The 17111-nt window shown below is 45.0% G+C and overlaps 1 long non-coding RNA gene across 1 annotated transcript; it reads left to right on the top strand.

Annotated features, from left to right (window-relative positions):
* The first annotated feature begins 501 nt into the window (after window positions 1-501).
* LOC140690376 (uncharacterized) lies at window positions 502-4110 on the top strand. The gene is made up of 3 exons (XR_012065643.1): window positions 502-719; window positions 867-1074; window positions 3842-4110. It is a non-coding gene; the product is annotated as an uncharacterized lncRNA (long non-coding RNA).
* Window positions 4111-17111: the final 13001 nt, after the last annotated feature.

A 17111-nucleotide genomic window follows, 5' to 3' on the forward strand; every position in this document is an offset into this window, starting at 1 on the left:
TTGCTTAAGAGTATTAATGGTATCATGTAGTAGGTTGTTATTATTTTTAAGTGAACTCATAAGCATTTTTTAAAGTTCTTATTTAACTTCTAACACAGGAACTATTGATAGATTTAACCCACATAAACAGCAGCCTTTTGAAGTCCTCAATATTTAAGAGTGTACAGGGGTCTTTAGGCCAAGAAGTTTGAGATTCCCTGGAGAACGGGTGCTCAGGTACTAGTCAGGTGCTTAGCGTTGATAGACAGATGCCAAGATGTCTTCTGCATGTGCTCCCGGACTCGAAATAATTGGCCACACAGAGATCGGTGGGCAGTGCCTCCACTATACAAACCAGAAGCTGCTGAACGTGTCTTGAGTCTAGGCCATGTGCTGTGCAGAGATTCCCATTGTATCTGTTCTATCTAAGCCGGGATTCCTGTGCAGAGACCTGGCTCTGAAGACCCGCTCTCCTTTGCTCCCTGCCAGGTACCTTCTGTGTTATGTCAACCCTCCGGAGGGCTTCAGCCTCCGTAGGGGCATCTGTATCCACATCGCCTTCCTCCTGAAGACCCTGCTGAAAATGGAAGAGTCGGTGCTGGTGATACCCCCTTGGGGCCGCCTCTACCATTAGCAGAGCCTGGACATCCACCAGGTCCGGATTCCCTGGTCTGACTTTTTTGATCTCTCAAGTCTCAACAGAAACATCCCTGACAATGAGTACGAACAGTTCATTGCAGGTGAGATGGTGATCGTTTAACTGGGGCCAGACGGTTTTTGTTCTGGTTCCGATGTGAACATCGGGCCGTCTTGCTTCGGGTTTGTCAGTCTGCTTAGGGGCCATGCTCATGTTTCCTGCACTGCAGGTGAATTTGGTCTTTCCACAGTTTTTCTCAGGAAATATATCTGAAGTGTATGAGCTCTGTGTTCCCTCCCCTCTGAAAACCCTGGCCTTCTGGTGAGATGGAGCGGTGACAAGGAGGCCACTGCCACAGAGGCCTTGTCCCAGCAGGACTCGCTCCCTGGGCAGTAAGGGCCATTCTTACCTGAAGGAAAACACGATGTATGTGTACCATGGGCCACGTGCTGGAGAAGGTATGTAACCTCTCATTCAGTATAATTTGGTCCTGCTCAAGCTTCCCATTTTACTTTTTGTAGGAGGTAAGATTTGAAGATTTTCTTTGAATACAGCTATTTAGAGCTTATCTTTTTTTTTAATTGAAATGTGGTTGATTTACAATGTTTAGTTAGTTTCAGATATACAGCTGTTTTGTTAGTTTCAGGTATACAGCATAGTGATTCAGTTGTACATATACATAGTCTATTCTTTTTCAGGTTCTTTTCCATTATAGGTTGCAAGATACTGAACATTTTCCCCTGTGTTCTACAGTGAATCCTTGCTGTTTGTCTGTTTTACATATAGTAGTTTGTAATTGTTAATCCCAAACTCCTAAGTTTGTTTCCTAAGTCTGTGAGTCTGTTTTTGTTTTGTAAATAAGTTTATTTGTATCTTTTTTAAAAATTCCACATATAAGTGGTATCATATGTTACTTGTCTTTCTCTGTCTGAGTTATTTCACTTTAGTGTGATAATCTCCAAGTCCATCCATGTTGCTGTAAATGGCATTATTTCCTTCTTTGTTACAACAGTGTAATATTCTTTTATATCTAAATACTACATCTTTATCCAGTCATTTGTCAGTGGGCGTTTAGGTTGCTTCTATGTCTTGGTCATTGAAAACAATGCTGCTGTGAACATTGGGGTGCAGGTATATTTTGAAATTAAGGTTCCCTCTGGATATATGCCCAGGAGTGGGATTGCTGGAGCAAATGATGTCTTTTTTTAGTCTTTTGAGGTATCTCCATATTGTTTTCCACATTGGCTTCACCAAACTACATTCCCAGCAATAATGTAGCAGGGTTCCCTTTTCTCCAGGCCTCTCCAGCATCTATGGTGAGTGGATGTTTGAATGGTGGCCATTCTGAGTAGTGTGAGATGATAACTTATTGTAGTTTTGATTTGCATTTCTAAGATAATTAGCGATATTGTGCCTTTTTTTCATATGCCTATTGGCCATTTGTATATCTTCATTGGAGAATTGCTTGTTTAGTTGTTCTGCCCATTTTTGGATTGGGTTGTTTATTTTTTTTTCTTATTAAGTTGTATGAACTATTTTTATAGTCTACAAGTTAAGCCATGTTCAGTCTCATCTTTTGCAAATATTTTCTCACATTCCATAGGTTGTCTTTTCATTTTGCTTATGGTTTCTATTGCTTTGAAATAGCTGATAGGTGTAACTAGGTCCCATTTGTTTATTTTGGCTTTTATTTTCTGTTGCTTGGGTGGATTGCCCTAGGAAAACACTGCTGAGATATATGTCAAATAATGTTTTGCCTATGTTTTCTTCTGAGAGTTTTTTAGCGTCTTGTCTAATGTTTAAGTCTTTAAGCCATTTAGAGTTTGTTTCTTTTTTGGTTTTTTTTTTTCAACTCTATTATATGCTTTCGATTTGTGGTTACCCTATTTTTCAAGTATATCAACCCATTATCATATCTATTTCCTTTAGACTGATAATCACGTAGGCTCCATCACATCCTAAGAATAATGAGAAAAAGGAAAAAGAAAGAGAAAAAAATCTATCTTTTCTTGCTACCATCTCCCTTTCCCACCTTTTTGTATTTTGATATACTTTTTCTTTTTTACATCTTCATGTTTATTGTCTTGTAACTCGTTATTTCATTTCCAATGATGGTTTTCCCATTTCTATAGCATCCTGCTTCCTTTCTGTTTAGAGTAGAACCTTTTAATGTCTCTGTTTGGTTCCATAATGCTGAATTATCTCCCTAACCCCCTCCACCCTGAGCCTCTGAATACTCAGTACAGGGAAGCCAAACCATCCTAGCCTTCATCAGTCTTGGGATGCAATCTTCAGAGTGGGAAAGAAGAATCATTGAAAAATAATATTCTGTTTGTTGCTTTCTACCCTTGCCCAGAGAGTGAGAATCACCTCTGAAGGCGGAGGAAGAAAGATGGGGGCATGGGGCACAAAGTCTTTTCTCCTTTTGCTACTGAAAAAATGATTTCTTTTGTAATTAGTGATGATGCCCTTTAAATTGGTAAGATCGAGATTCCACAGCTTCAGCGCCTGTGAATAACCAGCTGGGAGAAAGCTCTCCAGGGCCCCTGCAGTGGGAAAGGCAGCCCCTCTGAGCACCTGTTGTTCTGTATTCTTCCGGCCTCCACACAGTTTCGCTAGGCACTGTGCAGGACGATGCAGTTCCCCAAGGTGGAGGACTGGGAGACCCCTGCTTGGTGGCAAGCCACAGGAGCCCACACTTGAAGGACAAAATGAAGAGTAGTGGGGCGGGCATAGGAACAGAGGATGGTTGAGACCCAGGATAGTTTCCTGGAGGCCAGCAGGTGAGACTGGCGGGGCAGATGGGGCCCTGGTGCATGGGCAGTCCTTGAGGGATCTGAAGCAAAGATATGAACCAAGATACTGGATTCGTGTGGGGGTAAATCGCCCCCTGGAGGCCACGTGGCAGTGCAGCGAGCCCAGGAGGAGAGGGCATTTCCCCAAAGTTGGGTTGACAGATCACAACCAACTCACTGGGAACCGAGAGGTACAGAGATATTGTTAACTTTTTGTCCCTCTTCCTGGAAAAAAAATTGCTTCCTGTTGAATAGCCTGTGTAGTTAGTGAGAATTAAAGACATGAAGTAACATTTCCTCAAAAGTCATCCATTGTGCAGTTGTTAATAATGGTCAAATGCAAACTTGAATAGATTAAATCAAACAGTCATCATCGTATTTTAAAATCTTTTAAAATAAAAAATCTTGCTGTCTTTGTTCTTCATTTCAGGGTTCACTTGGTGATAATAGTAACAAAAGCAACAGCAAACCTTTAAAGAATTCTGTCCTGCTGTTCAAGGAACTCTGTGTTCATGACAAACAAATGAGGTGGCACTTTACAGGAAGGACAGTCATTAATCACACAGCTAGTAAATGGCAGGGGTGGGACTTGAACCCAAGCTGTCTGACCCCAGAGCCCCCTCTCAGGCCCTTCAGTGCAGCTCATCACTTGGTATGCCCAACAGAGGCCAGCATTAAAGAGCAGCATGACCTTGGCTGCTTGGCCTCTGTTTCTTCATCTGTAGAATGGGGGTGTGGGCAGTGAACTCTGTGAGCTCAGTGGTCACTTCCTCCAGCTGTGCTATTCTACTGCTTTGAGTTAATTTAAGAAGTATCCGAGCCCCTGAATGGCCCACCCATAGGCTGGCACTTTGCTAGGCCGTGGGTTACGGAGAAAAATAAGATCAGCCTGCTTCTCCAAGGAGCCTGTGTCCCTCCACGGCAAACGGCTTTGAGGCCCAGGCTCCCTCGCTGGCAGTCGGGGACTGGGCAGGAATGTCTGATAGAAGATGGAGGCAGAGCCCTTCCGGGAACAGTGGTGGCCACAGAGCTATCAGGAGCGGGAGCATCTGTCCAGGCTGCTGAGAGGGGGGCCCTCATGAGGCCAGTAGCCCCCCCAAACTAAGCCCTCAGGACAAAGATCCAGCCATTCCTGCAGTGTCACAACAGAGCCAGTCCATCCTCATCACTGTGCCCCTGTGCTCCTTTGTCCTGGGGCCTCTCTTCCCCCTACACCCAGAAGACTCACCTCTCTCTCTTCTCTGAGTGTCCCCTCACTTCACCCATGGTCCCTGCTTCCTAGGCCACCATCTCTGGAGTTGACGATTTGCCCCCTCACACTCTCCGTTTGATCAGGAGCCTGGGTTGACCTCCTTGTGCTCACTTTCCCCCATGAGGTGATTTCTCCTCCTCTCTTGGGAACACCTGGAAAACCCAGTCCATTCCTAGCAGTGCCTGCCACCCTGGCCTCCCTGCTCATCTGCCTCAGTCAGGAGCAGCTGGACCACCAACTCTGTATTGCCTCACCGCCTACCATCAAGACGTCAATGTTGATTCTCCCTCCACCACCCAGTATGGTCATTGTAGGGTCTTCTTCTCCGTCAGCCTGAGCCAGACACCTCCCATTCACCCTACCCCCGGGCTCATACCCGGGCGTGTCTCCACCCCAGGTCCAGCCTCTCTCCTTTATGTGCCCAACTCTAGCCATCCAGCTGCTTCTCCACCAGCCTCGTTGGCCCTCCTTCACCCTCACTGGGGCATCATGCACTGACTCCTCTGCTTTCCTACCTGTCCACGTTCCTCTTACTTCCACTTCCCCACCTTCCAGCTCTGCATCCACAGTCAGCACTCTCTTTATGACAAACAAAACTCCCTTGACCCTTGATCTTTTCATTTCCTCACCAGGATGACTTCCATCTCGGTTCACCCAGCTCTATTTGTTCTGAGCCTGCAGGCAGCAGGCTCTCCCAGCACAGATTTCTAAGACTACAAATCAATGCCCAGCATGTTGCCACTGCCAGGCAATCCTCCAGGATTTCTCTAGTGAGCACATTTCCCCACTTGCCACACAGTGGTGTCAACATTCTCTGCTCTCTGCACACCTCTAAGCTTCCCTCTGTCTCTTCCCTGACTCCCAGCAGATGGCCTTGCCTCCTGCTTCAGAGAGAATGACATGTTACTTGAAGGGAACTCGCTCACCTGCAGCAAATCTGCTCACCTCACCTTTTATCTGTCCCTCTCCCACCTGGACTCTAGCTGTAGTTGTTCTTAATTTAGTGAGTTTAGTTGACATATATATACACAGTTAAAAGCTTAGCACACTATAGGCTACCTTCTTGGGCTTACTTTTTCAATTTAACATAGGGTGTATGATGCATCCACTTCGTTGCATGTACCTGCAGTTCATTTGTTTTAACTGATCTTAAATGTTGTGTGTGTGACAGTAACACAAGGCAAGTGTAAGCCAGGATTCAGGATGCTGGTTACTTCCTGTGAGAAGAGGCCTAGGGCAGGATAGGACACAGTATGTCACTGTCAATAGTCCTGTTCTGGTGCTGGGTGACAGGTTCACAACTGTTTCTTATAATATTAATTTTAATACATAAATACTTCTGACAGGCACCTAAGGTGAGAATGTGTCATGAGCCAAGATATACAATGGATAATATTACATCATTATTGTTATGTAATCTTGTTATAAAATATAATATTCATAATCCTACATTGTTATGTGTTATATATTATATAGATGCATGAATTATATATTATGTATATAAATAACTACATATGTATTATATACTATCTGATAATAAATAAACAGAACATAACATGCTAGTATATCTACTATTATGTATTATTTAATAAATAATATACTATATCCTGTTATATGACATGGCACCTAATCTTTAATCAAATAAAAATATGTCACTATATGTAATGGTAATTAATAAAATTAAATGAAAATGCCCGCAGCTTTTAACGCCAACACCGCTCCAGCTGTCACTGTCTATCTTCTTCCCTTTCATGGTCGAGGTCCTCACGGTGCTATCTGTTCCCCTTTTCATCTCGTTATCCTGAACCTTCCTCCCCCTCCCATCCCATGCTGCCTTCTTCCCCGTGGTCCCTCTAGTCACCAGCGGCCTCTGGGGCACTGATTTCAGGGCAGTGTCTCAGGCCCAAGCTCACCTGCCTGTCCTCCACCTCTGCCACTGCTGGTGGGGACAGGGCGGGGGGCAGAGTGCACCTGTTGTCCTGGAAGAGAATACAGCACAGACTCCGTGACCAGCAGGAGGTGTGGCCGGAACCTGCAGGACTGGGGGGAGAGCCAGACTGTCTGCATCCAGACCGGGGGCACTTGGAGTGTGAAGAAGCCCAGTCCTCACTGCCCCTGAAGTGAGGAAAACACCCTCAGGTGAGTTAAAGTGCTTATGACCTAGGTCTGTTGGCTGCAAAGGACAAAGGGGTCCCTAAGGGGAGGTTAGTTGATGTTCCAGGCCCCACAAAGGCCCTAAGGGCTGGCGGGGAAGCAGGCTGGACGCTCCACTGGACCCAGTGTCCCCTCGGGGGTGGGGCCTTCCGGAACAAGCAGAAAGCCCTCAGTCTCGGGGGGAACGCGGCAGTGTGGGAGCATCCCTGCAGTGAGTCAAGTGACGTCAGGGCCTGTGGGATCCGTTTTTATGGCCACATTGAGCCACAGCAGAAGCCACAGCAGGAGTGGATTCCTGTCTCTCCAGCTGACATCCTCGTGTCTGAGTGCCAGGCTTCAGACCCGATCCCCTGGGGTGCTAGGACAGTTATACACAGAGGCGGCTCGGGGAGGCCTCAAGAGGGCTGTACTGGCCTTGCTGTCGACATGATTACACAAAGATCAAACAATCCATCGATGGGAAGAAAATAAGAACCATGGTCACATCTGGACCGCAAGCTTAGATGTGGTATATGGGTGATATTTATCGACAATCTGGCGAGGATCTGGTCAAAGCTAGAGGCCAAGGCAGCAAACCGGTAGTGACACTAAGGAACATCGTGGTGCAGAGGCTGGATTGGGGGTCTGAAGGCTCCTCCCAGGAGGAGCCTCAGTGTTTGGGAGGTGGCTAATGTGCCTGCTTCATGTCACTAGCAAGTGATGCCACCTGCGGAAAATCAGCTATAATCCTGAGCCGGGTCAGCCCTGGGTGATGTGATAAAGGCTCCTACAAGAGGAGGCGCCAGACGGATAGTGAACCAACCAACAGGCTGATGAGTTTCTGGCCTGTGTTTATCGTGCTTTCGCAGCCAAGAATGAGGAGAGAGTTGAATGGTTCACCATGAAGATTTTAACAACTTAAGAGAGTTCCGTGTCTCACTGCATTTCAGTGTCACCCGGAGGAATTCAAGAGGTGTTTAGACCCAGAAGGGACTAACAGCCTCTTGGTTCCTCATCAACCTGACAAACCCACCAGCCCTCTATGGCCAGACCTTGGCAAGTGCCTTCCCTTGTTCTAACAAATCCCTTTCCACTCACGCCTGTGGTATGCTTTTATTTTTGTTTAATTAATGGGAATGAAGATACCTTACAGCCTCTTCAGATCTTTCCTTAGGCCTTCTGCTCTTAGACCCCGGCAAGGGGGCCCGCTGCCCTGGGTCCTGCACTGCAGAGGGTCCCTCTGGCCCTGACACTTCCTCTGGCCACGCCCTCCATGGGGTGGAGTCAGCAGGGCCAAGGGGGCAGGGTCATTGGCTCCATCCCATGCTCTAGAAGCCCAGGACCCCAGATGCCCTGTCTCAGCAGCCCCTGACCCATTCCTAGTGCCTGCACCGGCTCTCCCGGAAGCTCAGATTCCCAGGACTCACAGAGAGGCCAAAGGGCAGCTGTATGTATGGAGGGTATGAGCAGATCCCGAATGTGAGTTTTGAGTGTCCCCCTGTGAACATCCAAGGCCACTTGTGGCAAGGGATGGACCCAGCATTGGGAAGAAAAGGATCAGGCTAGTGGTCAGAGACTGGGAATCAGCTCTCCCCACACGCTCACTTTCTTTGCCGGACTCCCCTGTGTCTTGGAATTCTAAATTTGAACCTGGTCTTCCCCCTTATAATGAACGTATATTTGTAAAGGCAGGACTTTAGAACCTACTGCACTTAACATGTTTACATGTACAGGATGTGAGCTCCCAGGTATGCTCTGGCCTGCACTTCCAAAGGTCCAGAGCAGTTATGTTGGCTCTACTGAGACTGTAATTGGTAAAGACCATCTCCAGAGAGGAGAGCTCCTGCTTCACGCTCCAAAGTCAGGACCTTCTGAGTGGATAAAACAATGGACACTGTGACCCTCAATTGTAAATTGATTTAGAATAACGCCAAAGTGTGTAAGACGTGTGTGTGTGCACGCGCGCACCTGGGGACGTGTGTTGTACATGACTGTGTGTTTGTGTGTGCTCACGTGCACCTGGGGATGTATGTGGTTCTGTATGTTATGTGTGTGTGTGCGCCTGAGGATGTGTGTGGTTGTGCGTATGTTATGGGTGTGTGGGTGGTACATGACTCCATGTGTGTGTGCCCGTGGGGATGTATGTGGACTAGAGCCAGTGTGTCTGCACGTGTGTTTGTGTGTACGTGCATGCATTACTTTTAATAGTAGAAGCTGTCCTTTAGAAATACGATGTAGTAAAAATTGTATGATGTCCTTTGCTGTATAAATCAAAATTAAAATTATCTTCAATCACCAGAAATTTAGTCCCCCTCAGATTCTGTTTTTTTTCCATATTGATTATGTCCTCATTTTACTGATGAGGAAACTGTAGCTTAGAGATGTTGACTGACTCAACCAAGGGCATGGAGCTCGCGCGCCCAGGGCCAGGACCCAGTCCAAGCCGCACTGCTCCAGAGGCCTGGAGCCCTGCTCATGATCATGCGTGGCCTCTTGGCGGGGGAACAGATTCTGATGGGCTGTGGCCAGTGTGCAGGCTGCCCGTGCCGGGGACTCGGGAAGCCGGGTGGAGAGTACCAGACAGCAGACAAGAGTGAAGGGCTGCTCAGAAGTCAGATAGTTTCCTAGGTCTTGGATGAGGAAGGAGGCTCACTGCTCATCCTTGATCCCTTTGCTGGTGGCCAAAAGGGACCAAGGCCCACGAGAGCACTTCTGGGAGCTGCCTGCCAACACCTGGAAAAGGACTGCTCAGGACTGGCTCTGCAGTAGGAGCAGAGGAAGGAAATGTCGCCTCCTGGTGGACATCCTTTGTGATGGCAGTAGGAGGCCTAGGAGCCTTGGTATTGAGGTGGCAAGGCAAGGTCCTAGTGGATGATCGTTTCCACGTGTCTTAAAAATCATTGCTTCATATATTTTATCCATTTTGTGGTTTATTTTAGGGTGGTAAATATGGTCAGTGTTACTCCATATTACCTAGATTAATTAATTTTTTTATTGTTAATTTTCTCTTCAGTGATTTGGAAGCTATATTGCCTCTTAAAGAAAATTCTCTCTAAATCTTTATAAATCATCTCTAAGTTCATAAATTTTTATGCAATTGGACCAGTATTCCTATAAGAGTCTCAAAAATGAAATAATCTATTAGATCCTGTTCCTCAATAATGATAAATTTAGCATATTTTACCTCTCTGTTGTTCTAAATTGTGTGTGTGTGTGTTTGTGTGCTCCAGTTACTACTTTTTAGACAGTTGCTTTAAGTTTGTTACATTAACAAAGAAAATATAGGTATATACATCTTGGATTTCATTGCTCACTACCACTATTTAATCCCATGTCTTTCCCACTTTTGAGTTATTTACTTATTGGGATTTCCCAATCAACTGGACACATGATTGACTAATTGTTTTTGAGTGGTGGACTTGGAACACTTACATATCTATATGCAGATTTATGTTCTCCTCGTCAACAATTCTCAGAGTGTTGTTGATGGCCCAAGCCTTGTTTTAAATTAAGGCATTGTTTTTCATCACCAAAAAAAAAAATTATTAATTTAAGGTGTTGTCTTTTTATGGCTGGCTAGTCTTTTATGGTGAATGGATATTAATAGAGATTTCCTTAACCTTCCTCCTTCTTTTTGCCATAACTCGAATTCATTGAGAAACATGTTTTTACCATTTCTCAGATGGGCTTCAACTTTGACTTCTGCTTTAAACCATCACCCCACTCTTTTTCTCCATGCTTATTCCTGAAAAAGTGAGCTCTCTATTGGTTTATAGGTGGTTCCCGTCAAAGATTTGTGACTCCCTGTCCAAAGTTCCAAAGGAAGAGAAAAGGAAAGATTCCTGTTTCTGGTGGTTACATTTTGTCAGGTTAGAGATCTAGTTATCCATGTGGCTGCAGTGGAATCTGCAATATCTTGGCTCAGAGTTTCGTTTTTCTGGCTTACTAGGGGAACCGCATTAGCTGGGGTCACGTCGCTGTGGCCGTTGTCAGGATCCTGGGACTGAGGCAGCCCCTTTGCCTCCTTGTTATTTTGATCTTGCAAACTGGGTCCCAGTTATGTGAACCCTGCACCTGGTGGCCAGGATCGCCCCACACGTGACGTGTACCCAGTTCCTTGGCGTCCCTCACTGCTGTCAGCTAGTTCCAGTAAGAGTACGTGATGGCTTCCACTACTGTCCTTCCTCCATCCTCTCCAGGCAGGCCCTCCTTTCCCACTAGTTGGCCCTAAACCTTCTCTCCTGCTCTACATACGCTGACGGAATTCCTCAGGGTTTCCAGCAGGTAGATGGGTCTCTTCTATGTTTGGACCCCTTCAGTGCTTGCAGTGAAAATATAGGATGTGGGAAGGAGGAGCTTGGGGATTCTCCATATCTAGGGCCTCCCTATCCAGCAGATTCAACTAACGGTGGATTGAAAATATTGTTGAAAAAACAGAAAGTTTCAAAAAGCAACACTTGAATTTGCCATACACTGGCAACTACTTACATAACATTCATGTTGTATTAGATACCATGAGTAATCTAGAGATAACTTAAAGTACACAGGAGGACACAGTGAAAGAGAAAGTGACAACAAATATATGTGTATACTCATGTATAACTGAAAACTTGTGCTGTATGCTGGAATTTGATACAACTTTGCAAAATGACTATAACTCAATAAAAAAAGTTTGTATATATATATAAAAGTAGATGGGGGGATGTACATGAGTCCCATGCAAGTCCTATGTCATTTTATACAAGAGGCATCAGCATCCATGGATGTTGACTTCAGGGTGAGTCCTGGAACCAGTGCCCCATGGTTACCAAGGGATTACTGGAAGTCCAGGCTCCTTATCCCAGCCTGCCATGTCCCCACATGGTCTGACTCCTACCTGTACCACACTTCCCTTGTCACTCTCCTCCAGCCCTGGCAGACTGCCCTCTGATTCTTGAACAGGCCACACTCACTGCACTTCATGTCTGGCCCTTAGAAATACCCATTACTTTCTGAGCATGGCTCTGCTTTCACAAGATGGGCTGCATTGTCACTAGAGAAGTCAGTGTGGAGGTTCCTTTAAAAACTGAAAATGGACTTAACTCATGATCCAGCCTTCCCATTCCCGGGCATATGTCAGAAGAAAACTCTAATTCAAAAAGTCACATGCACCTCAATGCTCACAGCAGCAGTATTTATAATAGCCAGGACATGGCAACAACCCAAATGTCCATTGACAGGTGACTGGATAAAGAAGTAGTAGTATATTTATACAATGGAATACTACTCAGCCATGAAAAAACAAATAATGTCATTTGCAGCAACATGAATGGACGTAGAGATAGTCATTCTAAGTGAAGTAAACCAGAAAAAGAGAAAAATGCCATATGATATCACTTATATGTGGAATCAAAAAAAGAAACATATGAACTTAAATACAGAAGATAAACAGACCCACAGACATAGAGAAACAAACTTACGGTTCACAGGGAGAGAAGGAGATGGGAAGGGATAAATATGGGGATTCGAAAAGTGCCCCTCTTGGGGAGTGATGGAAATGTTAGCTATCTTGATCGTGGTTATGGTTTTCTGGGTGTAGACATTTATCAAATTCACCAAGTAGTACATGTGAAATATGTGTATTTTATTGTACAGGTATCATACCACAATAAACGTGCCCTTAAAAAAAAAACAGGAAAACACTGGCAGCATTTTGTCCTACGTTTTTATGTGTCTTAAGTGAGTGGGTCTTCAAGATTCTGGTCTGCCATATTTTCTGAACCAGAAGTGCCCTCCTTCCCTTTTCTTTGGTAAACTGTCAGTGGGTGGCATTTATTCCCATGGCTTCAACTGCCCTCTGTCCAATGATTAACTGTCAAATCTTTTCCAGCATGGACATCTCAGTTCAGTCCCAGAAATATATTTCTAATTGACAAGTAGACATTCACATTTGGTTAGCACATAAAAATCTCAAGCTCTGTTTGTCTGGATTTACACTCGCCCAGAACTAGTTTTACTTTTTCAAACAATGGCATCACTGTCCCATCTCTTTTCTGTGCCAAACATCTGGGAGTTTTCCTTTACTTTTCCACTCCCTCACCCCCATCAGTACTACAATTCTATTCCTTAATGTCCCCCAACTGAGTCCCTGCTCCTCGCTCCCCACTGCATTAATTCCCACCCCTTTCTAGTCTCCCCAGTGCTGTACTTTAGAGTGAACAATCCACTTTGCTCACTTTTAATGACTAATCTGTGTCACTCTCCTCCTTAAAACCGCAAAGAATTCCACGCTGCGTGTGTGAGGAAGTCCACGCTCTCTGATTTAACGTCACACCTTCTCATCACCTCATTGCTGCTTTTTTTCAGCCTCAGCTTCCGTTAGTTCCTCACAGCCTCTAGCCTCACTGACGTTCCTTCCCTAAGTGCAAAGTGCTCTTAGACATGACCAGGGGTCTGCACGAGACACGCAAGCTGCTGAGAATCCCGTCCCCACCATGCACTCTCCTGGTCTACAGATTTGCTGGAATCCGTCAGATGTCAGTGCAGAAAGCATTTCCTCTCTGACACCTTCCCTATCTTCTAGAACACAGCCCCAGGCAGTGCAAGAGCCCCTCTGAACATATAGTATATATGATGCAAAGTGACTCTTACCACATTGTTTTGAAAATCTATTTAAATTTGTATCTTCCACGACACACTGTGATCTCCTTGAGGGATGGGGGGCTGTGTGGTATTTGTCTAGACAGCTAATGTCTGGCATAGACCCCGGGCCATCGGAAACAGTGTGCTGACTCATCAAGAAGACTTGTCATCTTTGCGATGTACGAAAGACTACATGCTCTCTGATCTTACACCATCCGGCAAGGGTCAAAATAATTTCACATAGAACTACAGAGGCAAAATATGTGTATTCTTTTCCTCTTTGTGAGCCCGAGATCATAGGCATCCTGGAACGGAGGTGTCACTCAAAGCTGTCTGTCCCCTAGGCTGTTACGCCCAGCTTCAACATATTTTTTGAAGTTGTAGGGATACGTGTACATCACCCCGTCTTAGAGCAAATGGTGCTTCAGCCTGACCAAGTTTAATGTCCATATAAAAATCAGAAATCTTCCAAACTGAAGCCTGAAGAAACATTTCCCTTTTCTCCTTCCAGTCTGTGTGTCATCTGCACCCCACATCCCCACTGCTCATCTGCGTCAGGCCACGTTCTATCTAGAAACATTTCCGGTGGGACACTTGGACAAGAACTAATTACAGCAGTAATGAAACTGGTCCCATGAACGTAGGCTCTGCACAACAAGGATGTTTGACGGGAGGCCTCAGCCGCGGCCTGCAGGGTCTGTTCACGTTTTCTGCCTGGCTTCCCTGCAGATGTTGTGCAGAAAATGAAGCCTGCAGTTAAAGTCATAGAAGGCCCAAGAAATCCAGAATAAATGGAGTGAGATTCATCTCCTTGGGAATATTTTTGAAAACCATCCACTAATAAGAAGAAGAGATTTAAGAGGTACGTTTCAGACCAGATGATGTCCAACTGCAGGTGGGTCAGTTTTGTCATTGTTGCTCGCTAGTTGGCTTTCTGCTGCTTCTAACATGCCGCCTGTAAGAGAAGTGGCCTGAGTCGGCCCTCAGAGCAGAAAGGTGAGCTGGGCCTGGAGACAGCCAAGCTCCTCTGCTGTGTAGTGACCCGCTGAGAAGGAAGGGTTGGCCCAGAGCTTCCTCTGACTCTCTCCCTCAGTTATAAACTCTATGAAGGGAAAATGGAACAAAAATCTTAATTCAATATGGTATTGTCAAAGTATAAAAATAATTGTCTTTGGAGGGGATGGTATAGTTCAAGGGGTAGAGTACATGCTGGATTCAATTTGCGGTACCTCAATGTAAAAAAATAATAAAAAAAAATCTTTAGAAAAAGAAAAATAACGAAGAAGAAAAGAGATCTCAAACAACCCCAGTTTAAAAAGAAAAAATTCCTTTAAAAATAGTAGTCAGCTAGGCCTTTTGCTAGACTAGGAGTTTGGGATTAACAGGTACACACTACTATGTATAAAATAAATAAGCAACTCTCAGGTCCTTAATAAATTAGTTCAACCTGAATCCTTTTTCTTTTTTCCCCTAAGCAACCCGTGGAAGCCTCTGAAATTCTCATCTTATAAAAGAATTCATTTAAAGGTGGTTTGAAAGTTACTGGTTAAAACAGTTATTTGTGGTTCCATGAATATAGGTCTAGTAAGAAAGACAGACAGTAAACCAGTAAGCAAATAAATATATGATGTACTGCCAGGTACTAATAATTGCCACAAAGAAACATAAAGCATATTAGGAGAGAAAATGTTTGAATAGGAAATATGTGTGTGCTATTTTAAATAATCTGGTCAGATAAGTCCTCTCTGAGGGTAAATAATTTGAACAAAGTCCTGAATAAAGCAAAAGAATAAGCCACGTAGGTAACAGACAAGAAAAGCCTCCCAGGCCGGAAGAAGTGTAAGTACTAGACTTGGAGTTAGAAACGCAGCTGTCCTGGTGGGGACCATCGGGGCGGTGAAGATGGGCTGGAGCAGAACGGTGAGAGCTGAGGCTGCAGAGATCGGTGAGGGCCCGGATCACATAGGGCCTTGGTAGGGACTCTGGATATCCTTCTGAATACAATGGAAAATCACGAAAGTATTTTGCAATGCGGAACTACTTGATCTGATTCATACTTTAATAAGACCGTTGTGGGTAACGTATGGGGAATAAGCAATGGAAACAGGGCAAGGTAAGCTGATGGGAAGCCAGTGGGAAGAGTGCTGCTGACCTGGAGAGAGACACCGAGGTTGGACTGGGATGATGGCGGGAGACGGGCAGAAAGGGGGACACGATTTAACAGTAACGGTCACAGGCCTTAATGCTCGAGTTGGACACAGACACAGAGTGGTACAGGGTGATGGGTGTGTGATATTTGGGGATGAGCCACAGTTTTTGTGCAGAGACCTGACAGGAGAATAAAGTGGGGACGTTGACGTCGGTAAGAAAGGTTGGTGGGTTTTGAATTCCCCCTAGAGTCGCGTCTGTTTCTCTGTACATGACGTCAGCAGAGCAGGGATGGGTGTTCCTACTTCTGCAGAGAATTGCGTGTCCTCCTCATCGACTAATTCGAGAGGCCGACCTGCCCATCCAATTGCAACATCTTGAATCTGCTTCTTTCTATCCAGGAGGAGATTTCCAACTAAGATGCCAATCAAAAATTCCCGTGTCCAGAGTTAGAGATTTGTGCCTTTGGGAGGGTCTCAGAGATGCCTCCACAGAGGCTCGGTGTGCTCTCTCTCCCTCAGAGAACACAGTTACCTTCAGTCCGCTGGGTCTCAGCAGAGAAGATTTCACACATAGCCCCTCTCAGGCCCTGGGGACCAACCTCCCGCTTGGCCGAGCTCTGAAAATGAGCACGAGTTCCGGGCAAAGGGCCTTCTCCAGGGGGCCATCTGGCAGATTACATGAGGACAGTGTACAAAAGGGTGGGAGGGTTGATGGTATAAATGCATTTTAATTTTTGCTCTGAAACTGATTCTGTCCTTCCGTTTTGTTAAGCAAGTGTTCTTAGGCCAGACATGATTCTCCTTTTTTCTTTATATTTGATCATCCAAGAGGTTTAGATAGGGGATTTGTTTTAGGGTAAGAATCTTTAAAAAAAAACCCTTGCAAATAGCGTCTTGTTAGGCATTTTGACAAGTGAATTCTCCAGGCAGTATTGAACCCCCTTGTTCCTCCAGGGGGTCTCCAAAGGTATACATGTTCCAAATCTGACCCAAAACCAATGAGACTTTTCTTTTTTTTAAGAACTTCACCATGGACAAAAGATGTCACTAAAGAAGGTGAGAAAAGAGCAGGTCCCCATAATCCAGAGTCCCTCCCAAAGAGCCCACAGAAGTAAAGAGGAGATGAACGAGAGAAACGTTTTATTTATGCACACGCAGGAGCCAACCAGAAAAGTAACTACCATGTTAAATGGTGAAAGTTAAAGGCTTTTTTATCAACCTAACTTAATAGGGAAAAGGGAAAGGAGAGAATTGACTTCCATGACAGCTTTTCTTCTGCATCTTTTGAATCTCAGTTATCTTCAGCTTAAAGAGGTTTTGTATTAACCGTGGGTTCCATCTGACTTTCCATTCCTCAAACTTTGTTCTTCTTTTTCAAGATTCACTCATGTATTCTGACCTCCTGGATTTTCCACGTGAATTTTAGATTGATTGTCAATTCCTGCAAAATACCACCTGGGATTTGGGTAGGCATTCTTTGAATCCTTAGATCTATTCGTGGACCTTTGTCATCTTAGTAGAATGAAGCCTTCTGCTCCATGAAT

The sequence above is a fragment of the Vicugna pacos genome, chromosome 30 (genome assembly GCF_048564905.1).
Source record: "Vicugna pacos chromosome 30, VicPac4, whole genome shotgun sequence".
Taxonomy (NCBI): Eukaryota; Metazoa; Chordata; class Mammalia; order Artiodactyla; family Camelidae; genus Vicugna; species Vicugna pacos.